The sequence below is a fragment of the Zea mays genome, chromosome 1 (genome assembly GCF_902167145.1).
Source record: "Zea mays cultivar B73 chromosome 1, Zm-B73-REFERENCE-NAM-5.0, whole genome shotgun sequence".
Lineage (NCBI taxonomy): Eukaryota > Viridiplantae > Streptophyta > Magnoliopsida > Poales > Poaceae > Zea > Zea mays.
This window is the reverse complement of record NC_050096.1, coordinates 21,378,450-21,385,325: the sequence shown is the minus strand read 5'-3', so window position 1 is coordinate 21,385,325 and position 6,876 is coordinate 21,378,450.

Sequence of the window (6,876 nt, the reverse complement as noted above, 5' to 3'; positions counted from 1 at the left end):
TGCCTCATTTTATCACTCCACATATTATAATCTTCACCATCAAACATAGGTGGTTTGCCTAATGGGACGGAAAGTAATGGAGTACGTTTGGAAATGCGAGGGTAGCGTAGGGGAATCTTACTAAAATTCTTGCTCTCATGGCGCTTAGAAGTTACGGACGACGTGTCGGAGCCGGAGGTGGATGGTGACGAAGAGTCGGTCTCGTAGTAGACCACCTTCCTCATCTTCTTCTTCTTGTCACCGCTCCGACGCGACTTGTTGTGTGAAGGGGATCCCTTCACCTTGTTGGCGGACTCCCCGGATGGAGCCTTCCCATGGCTTGTGGCGGGCTTCTCGCCGGTCCCGAACTCCCTCTTGGCGGATGCTCCCGACATCACTTCGAGCGGTTAAGCTCTAATGAAGCACCAGGCTCCGATACCAATTGAAAGTCACCTAGAGAGGGGGTGAATAGGGCGAATCTGAAATTTATAAACTTAAGCACAACTACAAGCCGGGTTAGCGTTAGAAATTTATAAACTTAAGCACAACTACAAATCGCAAGCAAATAAAGAGTGAGACACAAGGATTTGTTTTACCGAGGTTCGGTTCTTGCAAACCTACTCCCCGTTGAGGTGGTCACAAAGACCGGGTCTCTTTCAACCCTTTCCCTCTCTCAAACGGTCACCTAGACCGAGTGAGCTTCTCTTCTCAATCAAACGGAACACAAAGTTCCCGCAAGGACCACCACACAATTGGTGTCTCTTGCCTTGGTTACAATTGAGTTTGATCACAAGAAGAATGAGAAAGAAAAGAAGCAATCCAAGCGCAAGAGCTCAAATGAACACAAATATCACTCTCTCACTAGTCACTATTGATTGGAGTTGTCTTTGGACTTGGGAGAGGATTTGATCTCTTTGGAGTGTCTAGAATTGAATGCTATAGCTCTTGTAATGTGTTGAAGGTGGAAAACTTGGATGCTCTTGAATGTGGGGTGGTTGGGGTATTTATAGCCCCAACCACCAAAATGTGGCCGTTGGAAGGCTGCTGTCGCATGGCGCACCGGACAGTCCGGTGCGCCACCGGACATTGTCCGGTGCGCCAACCACGTCAGCCGGCCGTTAGGGTTTGACTGTTGGAGCTCTGACTGGTGGGGCCTCTGGGCTGTCCGGTGGTGCACCGGACAGGTCCTGTAGACTGTCCGGTGCGCCAACTGCCCGTGCTCTGACTCTGGCGCGCACTGTAGCGCATTGAATGCGGTTGTAGTCGACCGTTGCGCGTGAAGTAGCCGTTGCTCCGCTGGCACACCAGACAGTCCGGTGAATTATAGCGGAGCGGCCTCCCATTTTCCCGAAGGTGGCGAGTTCAGCGTCGAGTGCCCTGGTGCACCGGACACTATCCGGTGGTGCACCGGAGACTGTCCGGTGGTGCACCGGAGACTGTCCGGTGGCACACTGGACAGTCCGGTGCGCCAGACCAGGGTGCCTTTGGGTTGTCTTTTGCTCTCTTTGTTTGAACCCTTTCTTGGTCCTTTTATTAGCTTATTGTGAACCTTTGGCACCTGTAAAACTTATAGACTAGAGCAAACTAGTTAGTCCAATTATTTGTGTTGGGCAATTCAACCACCAAAATCAATTAGGAAAAAGGTGTAAGCCTAATTCCCTTTAAAGCACGCAGACCATCCAGTATGGTGTCCTCGATCTCACAAATAAGGAAATCCACAACATCAAACTCTGAGTGAGAGACCAGGGCACCAAGGAGCCAGAGCTGGATATGAGTGGCAGCCTCCCTGTACCCCATCCGCAGCAGAAGTGTCCGTCTCATAAGCTGATATAAAAACTTTGTTGCTTTGGTGAAGTCTGCCGGAGAGCGTCGCGACCCATCTGAGAAGGGCGGTCGGAACAGAGCCGCGACGTGAGCTGTACCAGGAGCAACACCGCCATGAGGGCGACGAGGAGGGTCAGAGGTGCCATAGCATAAGCTATGAAGACGAGTCGATGACTCGTGAAATCCAAATAGCTGGCGAATCTGGCTGGCATGAATAGTGACATCCTCTCGCTCAAAACGGAATCTCATCCAGTGGTGATCAGGGTCGATCCATACAGTAGCGTAGAAAACTCGGACCCATTCCTCAACATATCTGCCGCTGGTAGTCAAAAGAGTGAGAAGTCCAGGCAGATAGGAGAGGTGAACCTCAGAGTCAGCACCGGCGGCTAGCAGAAAAGCGGGAAGGTCCAAAAGCCGGTGCACTCGCAGAGCAATCTGTACAGACATCTGGGCCCTGAAGAAGGACTCCTGAATCCTGGTGCTGAAGAGATCGACTGCAGCAGGGTTCCTCTGAGCCGGTAGCCAGGTCTCCACGGGTACTTGTTTGAACCGACGTACCCATGCCGTTGTAGCACGCTGAAGATCAAATAACCTGGGATTCGCAGCAAGTGGTCGTACCTCAGTCTCATCGCGCTCCCGGAAGCGAGCAGGTGGGATAGGAGGAGCGGAAGCGGGAGCGAGAGGAGGAGCAGTGGAAGCTGGTGTAGTGGAGGTGGTGGATGGCGCAGCAGGGGTGACGGGAGCAGGCAAAGTGGGTGGTGGAGTGGAAGCAGTGGTGGGTGTGGAGGAGCGAGGCCGGGAGGCGAGGCGACGAACTCGGTACGCAATCTGATCTGAAGGAGTCTGTGGCTGATCTCCTAGCTCGGCCTGCTCAGCGGCTGCTGCTGCTGCTGCCGCTGCTCGGGCTGCTCTATCCATACGCCGCTTTTTGCGGCCTTCCTACTGCTCCAAGTACACGGTCTTTCCCTTGACCTGCCTGAAGGGGCGACGAGGATCCTCATCATCGCCTCCCCCTAGCGCCGACACATCCTTCGTGCGCGGCATCCTGACCTGACGACTGCAAATGAGAGAGAGAAGCTAAGCACAAGTCGATAATGGCCGCTAGAATATCAAAAGAGGAGATGTCTACCTGGAAAGCTCACACGAGAGGTGAAAATCCAGGCAGGACAGGAGACGGCTCACGGGCAGGCAAGGTCACTGAAATGACAGAAGAGGTGAGCACGTATTAGTCACATAGTCATAAGTATATGAAATGTGAATAAATACATACACAGAGAAATATGGCATAGAAAACGAGAGATGTGGCGATCGAGAGGTCAAACGACGTGAAAACGGCGTTTGAACGAGAAATAGTGTCATAGGAGGTTTGGAATTCGAATTGAGGTATGAAATGATGTGGAATTGAGCCGATACTTCACGAATAGGTTTATATGGGTGAATATGAGTTAAGTGTGTGCTTGATTTGATTTTAGGCGAAGAAAATGGAATTTGGGCACTCGGCTCGGAAACGATCGCTCGAAACGGGGAATTGAGTGAAATTGAAGCCTGGTATATCGGATTTGCATGAAATTTGGTGAATATGTTACTGGAGGTGTTGTGAAGGTGCCTGAAAAATTTGGGTTCAATCGGAGTAGTTTTGGCTGGTTTGGACATTTCACCGAACACGTGGTATGCGGTGAGTTAGGTTTTTGGAGATATGGCCATTTGAGGATTGAAACCCTCCCAAAGGGAGCTAGAAACCTGCAGGGATATTCAGGGGACACAAAAGAACACATTCCACCACTTGGATTCACTGGAATTGACAAGAATTTGAATAGGGCACAAAGGGTGGAAAGAGGGGTGCTCACTGGTCATTTGAACAGAGAGAGAGGAGAGGGAGCCAGACCTACTCACCAGAGGGGAGAAGAAGTGGGCACCGAGGTGAAGTCACCGAAGGGCAGCCACCGGTGAGAAGATCGCCGAAGAGGGGTGGCAAACCGCCAGAGAGCAGAGAGAAACCAGAGAACAGAGAAGAAATGCCTGGCCTCGGGCGCGAGCAGGGGAAAAGATTTTTTAAAACGAGTTATGGGCGCACCGGACAATCTACAGTGTCTGTCCGGTACACACCGGACAGCACACAGTAGTTGTCCGGTGAACCACCGGACAGTGCATAGGAGAAGGAGTTCTTGCGCGCGCGCTGGTGCACCGGACAGTGCACAGTGCAGTGTCCGGTGCACACCGGACTGTCCGGTGAGCCCAGACAGAGGGAAGTTTTGAATTTTTTTGAATTTTTCTATCTAGTTTTCAACCAAACCAAATCCCAACTTATAATCACACAAAATAACACTTGTTGGGACAGGTATTGGCACCCTCATATATTTTCTCATAATTTTCAAAATATTTTGCCATAGGCTAGATAATTTTTAGAGAAAATAGGCAAATGGTGACATTTGCATTTTGGCCTTGCACTAGGAGTTTTCATGAGAGTTTTGAGTTTTGAATACTCCCCCTAAGTGCAGTACCTCATGCATATTTCAAGAACCAACAATTTCATAGTAAGTAAGAATTTAAGTGCTAAAAGCTTAAAACTAAGACTTATCAAGTTTGATCCGAGTTAAGCTTTTTCACTCGCTTTGTTGGCGGTTATCTCAACTAGGTTAGACAAGCCCTAGATGCAATACAAGAAATTTAAACATGCAATGCAAGCTTGACAACACCATTTGACATCTTAAATAAAATTTCTGAGATAAAGTATATTTAATTCATTCCTCAACATGCAAAAGCGGGTCTTATCAAGTGGCTTAGTGAAAATATCCGCTAATTGATCTTCCGACCTCACTCCTTCTAAAATGATATCTCCTTTAGCAACATGATCTCTAAGGAAGTAATGACGGATATCAATGTGCTTGGTGCGAGAGTGTTGTACAGGATTATTAGCAATTTTAACAGCACTCTCATTATCACACAACAAAGGTACCTTTTCTAGAACTACGCCATAGTCTAGAAGAGTTTGTTTCATATATAAAATTTGTGTGCAACAAGCACCCGCGGCAATGTATTCCGCTTCGGCGGTTGACAAGGCAACACTATTTTGCTTTTTGGATGTCCATGATACTAGTGATCTACCAAGCAGATGGCATCCACCAGAAGTACTTTTCCTATCAATTTTGCAACCGACATAATCCGAATCGGAATAGCCAATTAAATCAAAAGTAGCTCCTTTGGGATACCACAGACCAACGCTTGTGGTGTGCCTGAGATACCTAAGAATTCTTTTAACAGCGCGAAGATGAGCTTTCTTAGGATTAGATTGAAATCTAGCACACATGCATGATATCGGGCCTAGATGCGGTAAGGTACAATAAACTACCAATCATGGAACGGTAGAGAGTTTGATTAATCGGGTTACCTCCCTTATCTAGGTCGAGATGTCCATTTGTTGGCATAGGTGTCTTGATTGGTTTGCACTTCTCCATGTTGAACTTTTTTAACAAGTCTTTGGTATACGTCTCTTGTGAGAGAAAGTTACCATCTTTCATTTGCTTGACTTGAAAGCCGAGGAAGTACGTCAGTTCACCAATCATTGACATCTCGAACTCCTTTGACATCAACTCACCAAATTCCTTGTAATGATAGTCATTTGTCGAGCCAAAGATTATGTCATCAACATATACTTGACAAATGAAAATATCACCGTTATGTTTCTTTGTGAATAGAGTTGTGTCGACGGTCCCGATCTTGAAGCCCTTTTCGATGAGGAAGTCACGAAGACGCTCATACCAAGCCCTTGGAAATTGCTTTAGCCCATATAGCGCCTTGGACAACCTGTAAGCATGGTTAGGATATCTAGGGTCTTCAAATCCAGGTGGTTACTCAACATATACAAGTTCATTTATGAAGCCATTTAAAAATGCACTTTTTACATACATTTAATAAAGCTTTATATCATAGCATGATGCATATGCGAGTAGGATACAGATGGCTTCCAGTCGAGCAACCGGTGCAAAGGTCTCTCCAAAATCTATGCCTTCAACTTGAGAGAATCCTTTTGCAACAAGTCTTGCCTTGTTCCTTACAATCACACCTTGATCATCTTGTTTGTTTCTGAACACCCACTTTGTTCCAATGATTCTTGCATCTTGTGGGGGCTTCTCCAGGGTCCAAACTTAGTTATGGATGAAGTTGTTAAGTTCTTCATGCATGGCGTTCACCTAGTCCGGATCCTGTAGCGCCTCATCTATACAAGTAGGCTCAACACAAGAAACAAAGGAGTGATGTTCAATAAAAGAAGCATGTCTATGTGATCGAGTAATAACCCCTTGTGAAGGACTCCCAATGATTTGGTTTTGAGGATGAGCTTGAAGTAGTGATGAGTTTCTCCTGTCAACCACTTAGGAAGAAGATCCTGGAGCATCAACATCTTCGGCTTGTACCCTTGCTTGTTCATGAGAGACAAATGTATCTTCATTTGCATGCCTCTCATCTTTTTCATCATCTTGTGGTACATTTGATGAAGAAGGCCTGTCAATATTTTGCACCTCTTCTTCATCTTCTTTTGGTTTGATAGCTCCAATTGGCATGTTCTTCATTGCTTCCCTAAGTGGCTCATCACCTACATCATCAAGATTTTCAAGTGCTCCTTGGGAGCCATTAGTCTCATCAAATTCCACATCCTATGTTTCTTCTACCACGCCAGTGGCATGATTGAATACTCGATATGCTTTGGACTTTAATGAATAACCCAATAAAAACCAATATCACAACGTCTTTGAAACTTCCCTAGGTGATGGTGTTTCTTGTAAATGTAGCATTTGCATCCAAACACCCGGAAGGAGACGTCTGGCTTTTTCCTATTTAGCAGTTCATAGGGAGTCTTCGCAAGTAGACGGTGAGGAAATAGCCTGTTTGATGCATAACATGCAGTGTTGACAGCTTCGGCCCAAAACCTCTCCGGTGTGTTATACTCATCAATCATTGTTCTTGCAAGTGTGATCAAGGTCCTGTTTTTCCTTTCAACAACTCCATTTTGTTGAGGTGTATATATTGCAGAAACTTCATGCTTGATCCCAATTTCATCACAGTACTCATGAATGT